This window comes from Cupressus sempervirens, chromosome 3, assembly GCF_028749045.1.
Source record: "Cupressus sempervirens isolate cs-2001-9-10 chromosome 3, ASM2874904v1, whole genome shotgun sequence".
In the NCBI taxonomy this organism is placed as follows: domain Eukaryota; kingdom Viridiplantae; phylum Streptophyta; class Pinopsida; order Cupressales; family Cupressaceae; genus Cupressus; species Cupressus sempervirens.
In genome coordinates, this window is record NC_143120.1 from 234,224,983 (window position 1) to 234,239,664 (window position 14,682).

Sequence of the window (14,682 nt, forward strand, 5' to 3'; positions counted from 1 at the left end):
TCTCCTTACAATTTGATAGTAACATTTGATGATTTAAGTGTTCTCTCATTTTTGGGAAAGATGATTTTAGTTAATTTCATAATGGAGTTGTTTGTAAAATAGCATGCTTCTAATTCATCATTTTCAAGTTATTCTACCAGTCTAGATAAACCAACTATAATCAACATAGAGCATACACTTGATTTTATAAAATATATGTATGAATATGTCAAGACACGAAGCATACACTCTAATGTATGAAGACACTGAGCATACAAAAAGTATACATATTAATGCGTGAAAACATGAAGCCTACACAAAGTATACACATAAATGCATAAAGACACAATCATACATAATGTATAGGCAACAAATGCCCATTATTATGACACCAAATTGATTCAACTTTAAAACTCAATGAATAGTTTCATAATACATTCAAGATATTTGACAAATTAAGTCCCAACTCCTTACAACTCTCCTAACCCAATTCTAAGGAGAGAGTAGATATGCTTGTCATAGGATACTTAACACAAATAGGCTTCCTCAAGGTATTGGAACTACATATTTGTACCCATCTTAGGATTTTCCCTTAATGTATTGGAGATGCATATCCTTACCCATCTTAGAATTCACCTATCTTGTGAGGATTGTCTTTCCCTATACAACACCAACGATCAATTCTCGAGACAACAAGAGATTAACAGATAGGGTATATCAATATCGCTTGCATTACGACACTATAAATATATATTCATATGATAAATATAACTATATATTATAATTCTAGTCTTATTGATATTATTTGTAAGTAAGATTCATTTTAATTAGCAGGACCATGCTTTGATACCACTTAAATGTCCCCTAATTTTTAAGTTCAATTATTGTTTAAATTAACATAAATTCTTATATCTTAGGTTCAATAGACAAGAAAATGATTTGATTTCCATAAACATATAGTAAAAGTAGGGGCAATCATCCATTTGTAGTATGCATTAATTAATTTTATTTCATATCTATTTCTTATGTAAATCAATATTCAACATAAATGCATAAAAGTATAATTTATTGACACATAATGCTTACCAACATTGCAGATAATTAATTCCTTACCCAATATAGACTAATACCGCTCAAATAGAATATGTGTGTGTGTGTGTTTGTATATATACACATGATTTTCGACTTTATTATCATTAACATATATAATTATGATCTCATGATCGTTAATATATATTCATTTATTAATGCCAATATACTTCGTTGCTATTGTTATCAGATTTTAAAGTTACATATATACCAAGCAATATATCCGCCATTTATTCCTAACAGCAAACTGATATAATATTTTGTGAAACACTAGCAAGCTCATAAATACAAGACAACATCATCGTTGAGGAGAACTTGCTTGCCAGCCTTGTAAATAAAAATAATATCCTATCTTCCATTCAATCGGTGACCTATATATATATATATATATATATATATATATATATATATATATATATATATAGAGAGAGAGAGAGAGAGAGAGAGTGCTTTGAATCTCCAATGTTTATTTATATTCTTTTCTCTTCCATAAATCTTCCCTCCAAAATGATTCCTATCTTCATTTCCTTGAAATATCTCTCTCCAACTGGACCCAACTATTCTTTAAGACATACTTCTTCCTAATCCCATCTTTTGGAGGACAACCGATCCTTAGTAATCAAAATTATGGAGATTATTTAGCATTTTGCTAATTCTCTCTTATTATTTATTCTATTATTTAAAATCACTTTAAATAAATACTATTTCTAAACGGGGACATCACATAACTTGTCTACCTCTTTGTGTTATTTCAACCATCCACCTTGTTCAATTCATCTTCTTTCTACAAATTTGAGGCTCAAATTGAGCCAAATTTCAGCAAGGAGTTTGTTGGGTGGATATTTTGCAACTGATAGTTTTGGATAAAATCCAATTGCAAAATAGGATGACCAACCACAGCGTGTGAGATAAAGTCTCTCCTACATTAAAGGAATGGCTCCCCCTTCTCACCATTCCTTGGATCAACTCAAGGTAAGCAAGAAGTTGAGAGATTTTGTAAGGAATGTTACCAATATTCTTTCATCTTAGCTTTCGAGAAAGAATCCACTTACTCGGTGAGTAATGGGCCAAATGAAACCTCAAACTACACTTCTATCTAAAGTTGTAAACAGTGATACTGATGAACCAACACTAACGCAAAGGCTAGCTGAAAGTGTACCAATTTGACTCTAAGTCTTGTTTTAACCTACTCTATAAGAATAACCTCTACCATTGGGGCACAAAGTCTTCCAGAAGTAGGAAATTCTAACTATTTTTCGTGAATTTGAGATGGTAATACAAGCTACAGTCAAAGCTCCTAGTCTATGTATTGAAACAACCACTCCCAATCAAAGCTTCAGCTCTAATTGCTTCTTAAATCACTATGCTCTATTATTGAACATACAATAATAACATGAATCAAAAACAATAGGCACAAATTACAGTCAAAACTTCTAATTTGCTCTATCACAATTGCTTCCAGTCAAAGCTTCAAATTCAATTGCTTCTTTTATTCATTTTTCTCCCAAATTCGTACTATAAAATCAAAGTTATGCTTGCACAAGTCTGGCAAAGCTTTCTTGCATGCAACAAAAGATGACTTTTACAATGAGGGGTCACTCCTTTATATAGGCAAAGGAGTTGAGAAAAAGTTGGAGGAAAAAGTGGGAGCAACTCAACCAACTTTCACTCGGTCTAACTAATGAGAGAAATTATTCTTAGTTACCGGATTCGTGCCCTAGAGGCCAGATCCGGATTCGGGTCCGATCCGGATCCAAATTTGTGCCTGGATTCGTGCAGATCCGAGCAGATCCTTGTTTTACACAGTGGATTCGTCCGGATTCATGGCCCCCGAATCCTGACAAATCCACTGTGTAAAACAAGGATCCTGCCCGGATCTGCATGAATCCAAGCACGAATCCTCAAAAATCCAGCATGAATCCTCAAGGATCGACAGGTTTAAGTGAGTCTAAGTTATTTAATATGACTTTTTTAAATATATTTTTTTGCTTTCTAGTGCTAAAATGACCTTTTTATGCATTATATATACTAATAAATGAGAGAAACAATATATATATATATATATATATATATATATATATATATATATATATATATATATATATATATATATATATATATATATATATATTCACGAATCCTCCACGAATCCTAATCGGAAAAAAAAAAAATCACGAATCCACGGATCCGATTCACGTGCCCGAATCGGATTCGTAACCCGAATTGGTAACTAAGAAATTATTGGGTTACATGCAACTCGCATTACATGTAATTACACATGTAAGTTGTATGACATGTAATTACACATTTTCATGTAATACATTCTCTTCAATTACAAACATGAAAGAAGAAAAAGAAGAACAAAGACAAAAAAAAATTAAACAATCCTAGAGATTGTTTTGAAGGGCCTTGTACTTGGCGATGCAATCTCGGATGATCATAGGATTGGAAGTTTTTGTATTTTGTGCCACTACATTCACCTTGATAATCATGGTGTTGCGTCTTTTGATAGCCTCTAGCTCTCTTTGATGAATTGTTCATTGTCATTTGAAATCTTGATGTGATCAAGTTTTTTCTCGTTCAAGTTGTCGTGAATTCTCCTTTGTAGATTGACACATTATGGAGTCTCTGACACTTTGAAAACCTTCTCGATGGTGTCCGAATATAAACTCAAAATAACTTTTTAACAAACATCTGCAACTTTTTTCTCTTTTTTCTTTTTGTAAAGCAAAGTGCTTGGCACATTCTCACACGAATTCAAGGTCCAAAGACGCCATTAGGAAAGTGGATATGGAAAGATGGAAATGGAATGAAATGATGCTCTTGCATGAAATGGAAGGTGGAGTGCAGTGAAACATGATCAAGTTCTTGGGAAAGAAATTGCAACTTCTCCAACATGAAGAAAACCGAAAAGCAAACACACAAAACACAAAAACAAACTTCAAAAGAAAAACATACTTGCAACTTCTCCAACATGAAGAAAACCGAAAAGCAAACACACAAAACACAAAAACAAACTTCAAAAGAAAAACATACTTTTGGCAAAAGACTCAAACATGTCAACAAGCAAACCACTTCAACATGCAATTTCAAATTTGGAGTTTGAAAAAAACCAAAAAACATGAAAATTGACCATTTCATCATTTTTAAAATACACTTTTCATGGCAACAAAATCAACAAGTGTAAAACATCAAACTAAAATATACACAAAATTGGCAAGATAAGCACAAATTAATTAGCAAGAAAGAAAATGTCCACTTACAAGATGATTGTATGCCAAAAATGAAGGAGGAAGAAGCTCCAATGTTGAAAAAAACCTCAAATAAACTTGGATATTTTCCAACTTTGCAAGAGGAATTTGTAATGGGCAGCAAATGAGGCGTTTTCAATGCACAATGCCAAAAATGTGCCCTAAAATCTCTCAAACTCCCAAGATTTTTAGCAAAAGATGAAAGAAAAACCAAAAGGGCATTACGTGAGTCATTTTTTACCATAAAATGCAAAATCGTGCCCTACAATATCATCTAGAATGATTAGAACTTCACAACAACTCCTTATTGGGCAAAAAACGTGCATTTTGGAGGCCCAAATTTTGGGCATTCTTCCTCAAAACATAACTTCAAATGGAGCTGAAAACACAAGTTTTTGGCAAAAAGATCCAACGTTTTTATATGGAGAGGATCAGATTTGCAAAAACGTCCCTAAAGGAGAAGATTGGAAGATATCCCATGAAGAAATCCAAGATTTCTATGCAAAAATGTGTTCTTGGGAAGAACATGCATAGAGTTTTTTTTCAAAAACGAGTATATGAAGGTCAAATGCATGTGTTTGAGAGCAAAACGCACCTTTGGAGGTGTTTGCATGTTTTATAAATGCAACATAGAGCAAAATGCACCTTTTAGAGGCCATTACATTTTTAAAAAACATGTAATGGGCTCTCCCGAGGCAAAAACACACCTTTTGGTGCATATGCATGTTTTTAAAACATGTTTTTTGCCCAAAAATGGATTTTGGGGTTGCAATGACATGTCTTTCATGTAAAATGCACCTTTTTGGTGTAAAGACATGTTTAAGTTACTAGCATATGCAACCCAAGGCAAAAACTCACATTTTTTATGCATATGCATATAACATATATATTAACTTTTTGATGTCATTGCACATTTAAGTTGAGTTTACATGCAATTACATCAAAAAGGTCCACTTTTAAGATGTTATTGCACATTAAGTTGAGTTTACATGCAATTGTATCAAAAGGTCCACTTTTAAGATGTTATTGCACATTTAAGTTGAGTTTACATGCAACTGCATCAAAAAGGTTCACTTTTAAGATGTATTGCACATTTAACTTATCCATTTAAACACATGTCAATTTAATTTTGATAAAATATTACTTGAGTAGAACATAAATTATATTTGTATTATCATATTAACAATATAACATATAAATATCATTTGATAAGTAATATTTACAAGAGCATTTGATTTCAAAATCAAAAATTAAATTGAACTATATAGTTAATATAGTCACTTAAGTGAAAAATCAAAAAGCAACTCAACTTAAAAACATAACATAAAGTGCACTTTAGTTACATTAAGTGAAAATTTAAATGATAAAAACATAACAATAAAATGAATTTAAGTTATATTTTTCAAAAAGTGAATGTCAAACTAAAAATATAACATAATATTTTTTATTTGTGCAGTTGCATCAAAAAGGTCCACTTATTGGGCACTAAATTGGTCATATCTTTTGACTGACAACTCTAATTAAGCCCCAAGTTAGATCAAATCGAAGCAATGACTTGAGCAAAACCAAAGGACTCAAAAATCAAGCATAGGCTAGACAAACAGAAAAAATGAAAAAGACTTGATGAAAACCTTCAGTAAAATGATTCATTAAATCGATTGTTGTTGTTTGATTGATCAATACAAACCAATTAAATAATGAAATAACCTTAAAAAAATATGATACTAGTTTGGAAAAGTTTCGTACTGTTACCTACATTTTTGTAGTGACAAAATGCAAGACAACAAAGTTTACAAACACTCATTCTAAACAAAGGCAAAAGACATTGTTCTATTGCAAGAATAAGCTTTATTTGACTTTTGCATCAATATCTTTCCTTCTAACTACCTCTTTGTCATGTCTTGCTGCATTTTTTGTATTGCTACTTGTATTGTTTGGCTCTTAAATTCATTATACTTGTTGCTTTACACAAATTAATTTTAGACTTATATATTTAAAGTTTTAACATATTATAAAGTTTTTCATTGTTTTGTCTTTTCTAAGCTTTTGTCTTATAATTTTTACGCTTTGAATTTAAGTTATTTACTTCCAAAAGTTTAAAATATTTTATCAATTCAATTTATTCTTTGAAATTTTCAAACATATGTATACAAAAGCTTTTAAAATATAACTTTTTCAAAAAGTTAGTACTGTTATTTGTATTGTTTAGTATGAAAAATTTGATTCTTAATTTTCTCAAGGATAAGAGATTTAATCATTTTCTTATAAAGTATTTGTAATAAAATTTATTTTCATTAAATTAAAATTATTAACTTATTTTTTTAATTAAAGGGAATTGCTTTCTCAATCTCACTTAAGGGGGTGTGTATATATTTTCGTACCACTTTTTGTCATCATGTCTACAAAAATTCCAAAAATTACATTAAGCAATTCTAACTATCATTTGTGGAAAACCCACATTTCATTTATTTTTCACTTTAAACATTTGTTAGATGGTTCTACAAATCCTCCTAAACCGGCTACCTTTGCTCCTCAAGTCAGCCAAGGCAAATGGAAGGCTCAAATGAGGAATTGCTAAGTTTAATTGGGATTTCTATTGTTCCTAACTTATATGTTTTAATTGGAAATTGCACTAACGCATATGAAGCATGGGTCATCTTAAAATATACCTATGATAGTAGTAATGAATCTCAAAAAATTCAGCTTCAAGATCAACTAGAAGATCTCAAGTATATGGACATTAATACCATGGATGAATTTTTATTAAAATTTTGATTCTCTTAAAAGTCAATTAAATGGTTTACGAGTAATATTATATGGTATTCATTTAATTCATATCAATCCTAAAAATGTCTTCCTAGGCAGTTTCAGTAATTTATTACAAATGTGCATGCTCAACTTGTTATTCCTATAGTTAGTCAATTGACTCAAACTATTGTTCAGCGCTTATTATTTCAGGAAGTCAAACTAGTTCAGTTTGGTACCCTCAAAATTAATGAGCATGCATGCATGTCTTAAAACCAGAATCAGAATTATAATTTCAGATCAAAAAGTCACCATAATAATCACAATTATTCCAATAACAAACTTCATTCAAAGTCCTATCATAACCGTAATAAAAATAATAATAATAATACCACAACTAAAAAAATCAAAAGATTAATAAACGGCCCCATTGCACATATCATGGGAAAGATGGACATGTTACTAATATTTGGTAAGAAATAGGGAAGGATTATTGCAATTCAAGCTATATTTGATTGATCATTGCCAGAGAACATATCCCATTTGAGGGGTTTTGCTAGTCTATGCACATGCTATAGATAATTTGTGAAGGGATTGTCTTCATTGACTTCTTATTTGATAGATTTAACCAAGAACGATGCCTGTGTTTGGTGAAATGAGACTCAAAAGATCATAGACCATCTTAATAAGGTAATGAGCATTTGTCAAGTTTTGGCCTTACCACATTTCTCTAAACCTTTGATGCTTGTGTGTAGCATTTGGTACTGATATTAGTGTTGTTTAAATGTAAGACAAGTATCCAATTGCTTATGAGAGCCAAAAATTGAATGAGGTTGAAAAGAGTTTTTCTACATATAACAAAGAAATTTGGGTAATCATACATGGACTTGAAAAGTTTCATCAATATCAATTTGAGGACTGATCATAATAGCCTTGAGTATTTCATGGAGCAAAAGGGGTTAAATGAGAGACAACAACGTGAAGTAAGTTTCAAGGATATGAATTTGATATTGAATTTATCAAAGGGAAAAATAATTTTCTGGTGATAGATTACCTACAAACCCTTCATTTTTCTCACTTTCAAAACTTTCAGCCTCTAGGAAGGATTGTCTATTAGTAGAATATTTAAAAAGTAAGCATCCTTGTGACATTCTACATGGGAAAATCAATTATGAATATGAAGTATTGATGACATAATCTATTATAAAAGGATAGAAACCTTTTCGTACGAGAAAGTAAGATAAATCTTTATATTCTTATTGCTGTCTACAACTGTCAGCTTAATTGTCATCCAAGTTATTTGAATACATACAGGCACATCCATAAAATGATTTCAAGGAATGCATGAAAGGCAATGTTCTCAAGCATGTGAAGGAATGCATACAGTGCCAAAGGAACAAAGCTGAAGTTTCTTTTCCAACAGAGCTGCTACATCCCCTTCCTATTACAAATCAAAAAAGGGAACAATTTTCAATGGATTTCATTACCGGGGTGTCCAAGATCAATGCTTAGGGTTGCATTTTTTTTGTGGTGAATAGCCTCGCTAACAAGCTCACTTAATGTTGATGTCTTTCGAATTCAAGCGCCACAAGTGGCTGGTCTCTTTTTTGAACAAGTATTTGAACTTCTTGCTGTGCCAAAGAGAATTGTAAGTGATAGAAACTGCATATTCATCAGCACTTTTTGACAAGAGTAGATGACGCTAGTTAAAACAAAACTCAATCATAGCACTGATTATCATCCTCAAACAAATGATCAAATGGAAATTGGAAACAAATGGCTTGACAGCTACTTGAAAAACTATTTTTCAAGGCAGCGAAAATCATGGACAAGGTAGCTTTGCAAAATTATGTTACAACACTACACGTCATATGAGCATAGGTATGATCTGTTTTAAAGCTTTGTATGGTTACAAAGCTTCTACACTTGTGAACTGGGTTTTTTATTTTTAAGTTCCGAAAGCTATTGAGTGCACCAAAGCAATCAAAGATATGCTTAGGTACTTAGAATAATATTCAGATTGCACATAAACAGCAAAAGAATTGTGCTTCTGATCTTCATCAAGTTGATCAAGTAATCTGAGGTGGAAGATACAGTTCTTGTGCACCTTCATCCTTACAGACAATCCACATTGGAAATAAGTGGAGTAAAAATGTTTAAACCAAAGTTTATGGACCTTTTTCTGGTGATCAAAAATATGGAGAAGTACAATATGAGTTGGAGCTACCATCTACAAGCAAAAGTCACAGCCTATTCATGTGTCATGCCCCAAAAAAGCTCTTAAACAGCAAGTGGTTCCTTCTACACAATTGCTCCCTGTGGATGAAAAGGCAAGTTGATATTGATTTCTGAAAAAAAAATCATGCAAGAGAGAGGAAGCTAAGAGTTAAAAACAAATCAACAAGTCAAAAAACTTGCCTCTAGAGGATGCAACTTGAGGAGAGTTTCTTAAACACCCTTGGACAGCAAGTGATTCCTTGTACACAATTGCTCCTTGTGGATGAAAAGGTAAGTTGATATTGATTTCCGAAAAAAAATGCAAGCAAGAAAGAGGAAGCTAAGTAGTATAAGAAAAAATTCATCAAGTCAAAAAACTTGTCTCAAGAGGATTCAACATGAGAAGGAGAGGAGTTTCTTAAGCACCCTAGTCTACAAAAGACAAGCATTCTTTAGGTGGGGTGGAATGTGATGTCCCCATCCCAAGATATATCACATGATTAAAATTTTGTGAAGTTAACGAAGGGTTAAAAGACATGAAATAAAAAGTTGTGGGTCCCTCAAAAATGAGATATAAAAAGGGAGAAAATAACCCCACTTGGAGGGGAGAGAGGAAGGAAAAGAAAAAGGAAGTTGTGTATCAAGAAAGGACTAATAGAAGAGGAAAAAGAAACAAGAGGAAAATAAGTATGTGACTCCTTCAAAGGGAAAAATTTATGAAGTGTTGTGACTCTTTCAAAGAGTAACAATAATGAAAGGTTGTGACTCTTTCAAAGAGCGACAATAATGAAAGGTTGTGACTTTTTCACACAGTAGGAATGATGAAGGGTTATGACTCTTCAAAAGGGTGGTAGTTATTAAAGGTTGTGACTCTCTCAAAGATAAGCAATGATGAAGGGTTGTGACTCTTTCAAAAATGGGTAATTTTTAAGAGGTTGTAACTCTTTCAAAAGGGAGAAATAATGAAGGGTTGTGACTGTTTCTAAGGGTGATAATTGTGAAAGGTTGTGACCATTGCAAAGGGTGAACATGAAGAGAGTTGTGACAATCTCTCACACATTGGAAGATATAAAGGGGAGAAGGTTTCTCTTAAAGACTATGCTAACCCAAGTTTCCAGGACAAGTGTACAAGGAGACGAGGAAATAGGTTTTTGGGATGGATTTTTTTCTTAGAGCAAGTGATGGCAATAGGGGCAAAAAAGTAAAAAATAGGGAAAATTATGCTGAAAAAGTATTTGCAAGTAACATTGCTTGAAGATGAAATGGAAGGGAGATCAATTTGGATAATAATATATTATTCTCAGAGGCAACAAAAAAAAGTGGTGTCTGAAGTCTTATAAAAGGTAGGACCCTTTCACAAGTAAAACCTAAGAGAGATCATTCCAAACATTCAATGATCACTTGTGAATCCACAAAAGCAATTATGAAATCAAGCAAACAATCAATCAACAAATCACTCTATCAAACCATCATACATTCACTTCACCAATATGTCAAAAAGCACTCATCACATTGTCACTCGTCAATCATCTAGTCAACAATCTCTTCATCATCACACATCAATACCTCAAATCATGCAATCGAAAGAATTGATTTGATCAATCAATAATTCACAAACAATCCAACCCCAATAAAAGTACTCATATGTACAACAAAACAAACAGCAGAGGCATTCATCAGCATAGCAGAGCAACCCATTTATAATTTCCTGGTGTGGTATGAAAGAAAAAAAGTGCATAATGCATATACATATGTATGTATCTACATAAATGTGTGTGTGAACGTGTATGTATGTGTCTATGTATCTATTAATATGAAGTTTTGCAATAATCAAGTAAGGAAAGGAGTGCAGAGAGGAGGAATAGTGAAAGAAACTAGACATGGCATCACAAAAAGACGGTTCAAACAGCAAAGTAGCAAACTTCCTCGGTCAACCTCTGGTTGCAGCAGAGGTCAACATTCTTGAAACTCGAGAGTTCCAAAACTAAGAATGGCCAATTCAGCATGCAGTGAATAAATACTTAATATAAAATTAGCATTTGACGTGAGCAAAGTAAGACTCCAATTAAATAAACTCCAGGAAGCGAAACGCCTAGAGGAGAAAACCAAATCCGGTACCTTTCCAAACGCAATAACGAGATCTGGTTGAGAAAATTGGATGCAAGGCATCTCAAGGAAGCTTCTAAGCTGTTTTTCTTACAATACCAATGTTTGCATTAGGAAAAAATTAGGCATGCTTATGGACGATGAAAGGGATTATTGAGCCTATATAAGTGAAAAGGGCACGGGATATTTTGTTGAATTCGGAAGAGAGGGGTGGTAGATGCCTTCCAACAAAAAATGCACTGCAGGACTGCAGCATGGTTGCAAATTGAAATCACTATCAAAGATAGTCAGCAGAAACACATGCACTCGCACTCATGCGCATGTGCACACACGAGCAAGAGGACAAACCAGATTCGCTCATGCATTTTCATTTATTCAAAAGGTGTTTCAACCTGACAATGTTAGTAATAACCACATAATACTCCCGATATCCCATTTCTTCCACAATACATCGCTGCTATGCAAGTGAAGGGAGATGAAAATAAGGCGTAATATTGCCAAAGCGGCTAATAGTTTTGACAGTCTTCTTAGTAGCGGGTAAGCTATTTGAGCGCCCATAACAGTGGTTATCTTAAATATAGTAACTCTCCGAAAGTTCCAAATAAAACCACAGAATCACTGTGCGTACTTATTTTCTGCAAATGTCTCTCCTGAATTCATCTGTAAAGATAAGTTAAGCATATCTTTTTGTTGTGATTTAGCATTCTTTAAATTCAAAGAAAAATGAAAATTGTAGCTTATGCGTGCTACTGCTCCTGTTTATACTACAGCTGCTGTCACACAGATTTGACAAGCCTCCGTCAGCTTGAAGCCTTCACCGAATAAAAGAGCTTCGGTTGGGCAAAGATGACAGTTCGTCTCCCAAATCCAAAAAGCATTAATCAGTCTTTCAAGAAGCTTTTTACTGAGAAGCCATGGAGCACGGAAGCCTTAATTATCTTGCCATCGCATTCCACTGCGCACAACACCGCTACTACTACACTCCACTCTCCATCACCAAATGAAATACAAACTCTTTACCCTGCCCTGTCACTAGTTCTAAAATTCTCTGATCCAATAATGAATGAAAACGTTAACTCACGTAAAAGATCTTTGAATCAACACTTCAGAAAGAGTGAACTTCCGAAATTTTGAAGAAAAAGAGATTGTAAGAGTAGAATATAAAGTTGTGTCGTGGGAGAGCTGAGAAAGCCATACCTTCGAGCAATACAATGTTGTTTGCAGCAGCTGCACAAAAAAAGAGGATCCCCCAGCCACGAATTGGGTATTGTAGCGTCTTTCACTATTGGCGGATCTCAAATATATACGAGCTTGGATGAGCTTTCCCGCCTCTGAAATCCGGGGGAAATGTGAAATTTGCAAGGGTTATGTTTATGTGTAAGTGGAGTCGAAATAATAACCAGACACTACATTTAGGGTAATAAGATAAATTATTATATCAAACCAAGGGAGCTTCTCATTTACCTTCTATCCTGCACTCCCATCGAATTAGTCAGCTCTCAAAAGATATTTTGTCGACAGCCAAAGGAAGTTTTAAGAAAATAAGAAGTGAGCGATTAGGTATCTACCTATATGAGGGTAATGGAATTCCTCCAAAAATGGGTGTTTTTCCCTCCTCCCACAACAACTACAATAAGGGTTTCTAAGGTTGTATATTTTCTAGGGTTACATTTGTGTATATGAGATTTAGGGTTATATAATGTCTAGGGTTTACATTTGTGGATTTAATATTTAGGGTTTAGTATTTGTGTATAGGATATTTATAATCTTGTTTTTTGTTTGGAATTTATAGAGTTTGATGTACTTTGGTTTTCTAAGAGTAGAATTCAGTTTGTCACGAGTTCAATTTTATTTTATGTTTTGGAAATAAACGTATCTTTTGAGAATGCTTGAAGAAAAAGAATAGAATAGAATAGAATAACAATTTTATATTGCAAATAAATAACACAAAAGAATAGTCAAAATCTTTTGACTTAACATACAAAATTTGATACAAATCTGAAAATTGAATTATTATTGCAAACTATGAATACCAAGTGATTAAATCAAATTAGAAAGCACAAATCCACCATACCCATTTGGTGGAAACGCCTACAACAGTCAATTTGAAATAATTGTAGCTCATATCAACGTCTCATGGTTAGGTGATTGACGTAATACCTGTAATGAGGACACTCTCAATCATCTAGATTGTATCTTTGTAATGAAGTCGCTCTCAATCTTCTAGATCATTTCTCTCGGTGACATAGACGATTTCGCTTGCAATATTTCTTGTCCTCACAACCCAACAAGAACAAGCAAGCTATCCCCTTCAAGAGCACAAGCATAAGTACAATTAACCAAGCATAAGAAATAAGCTTCACAAAATTGCTTTTATATCATCCTAATAAGCTCTAGCCTCTTTACCAACCCATGTGGGATTAATAAAAACCCACTTTTTATTTTAATTTTCAATCTTTAGAAAAAACACCCTTTTTATTTTCCTATTTATTGGAGAATGTTTTTTCCCCTCATTATTGGGAAATATTTTTTCCCACTTTATTTTGGAAATTTTTTCCTCTAAATTTTGGGAATGTTTTTTCTTTTGCTACTTTTTTTAGAATGTTTTTTATTTCTACTTTTTGGGAGTGCTTGCTTTTTCTTTTACAAATCACTTCCCCGTGACATTTAATGATAAGGTATATCCGTAATAATAAATTGCCTTTGATTTAATTTCATAATAAACATCAAAACTCGATCTACTAACAAGACCACCAAAGTTCCTACAAACCCATTGTAAGCCTATGAGACCATAGCAAAATAAGCTAACAGTAACACTACTCTAAACAAGTTAGAGAGGGAACATTACAGTTTGTCCTCCTCAAAATTATTTGCCTTTAAGCAATTTTAACTCAAGATGTTGCAAAATTTGCTTAGTCTTTGTTTGACATCCTCAATTGGTAAGTTCCTCCATTTAACCAAGTATTCTTTAATTACTCTTTTGTTGAAGTGTTCTTTCCCTACTATATATAATGTGTTAGGAATAAATATCATATTCCCCTCTTTGTCTACTAGAGGCAACTTCGATAAAGGAACCATATTGTGCCTTGGTACCTTCTTAAGCTTGGAAAAATGAAATGCATTGTGTACTTAGCTATTTGTTATTCACTAGTAGTTTAGGCTCATAGGTGACTTCACCAATTCATCAAGAAACTTTGATCAGTCCTTAAAATCTAGGCTTAATATTCTCCAATTTTCTCCCCTGAGAGAGGATTGTTTGCAAGGTTGTAATCTCGAGTACACCATGTCCCCTACC

At 33.1% G+C, this 14,682-nt stretch overlaps 1 protein-coding gene across 2 annotated transcripts in view; it reads right to left on the minus strand.

Moving 5' to 3' along the window:
• LOC149565716 (uncharacterized) overlaps nt 1-13,054 on the minus strand; it is a 161,821-nt gene extending 148,767 nt beyond the window's left edge. Inside the window, exons 1-2 of one of the 2 annotated variants that reach the window (XM_089819207.1) lie at nt 12,852-13,054; nt 12,585-12,718 (exon numbers count right to left, since the gene is read on the minus strand). The gene's annotated coding sequence lies outside the window, so the exon portion shown is untranslated. Of the gene's footprint in view, nt 1-12,584; nt 12,825-12,851 lie in introns of those variants that run through there. The other variant, XM_089819208.1, reaches the window with a different exon arrangement.
• Nucleotides 13,055-14,682: the final 1,628 nt, after the last annotated feature.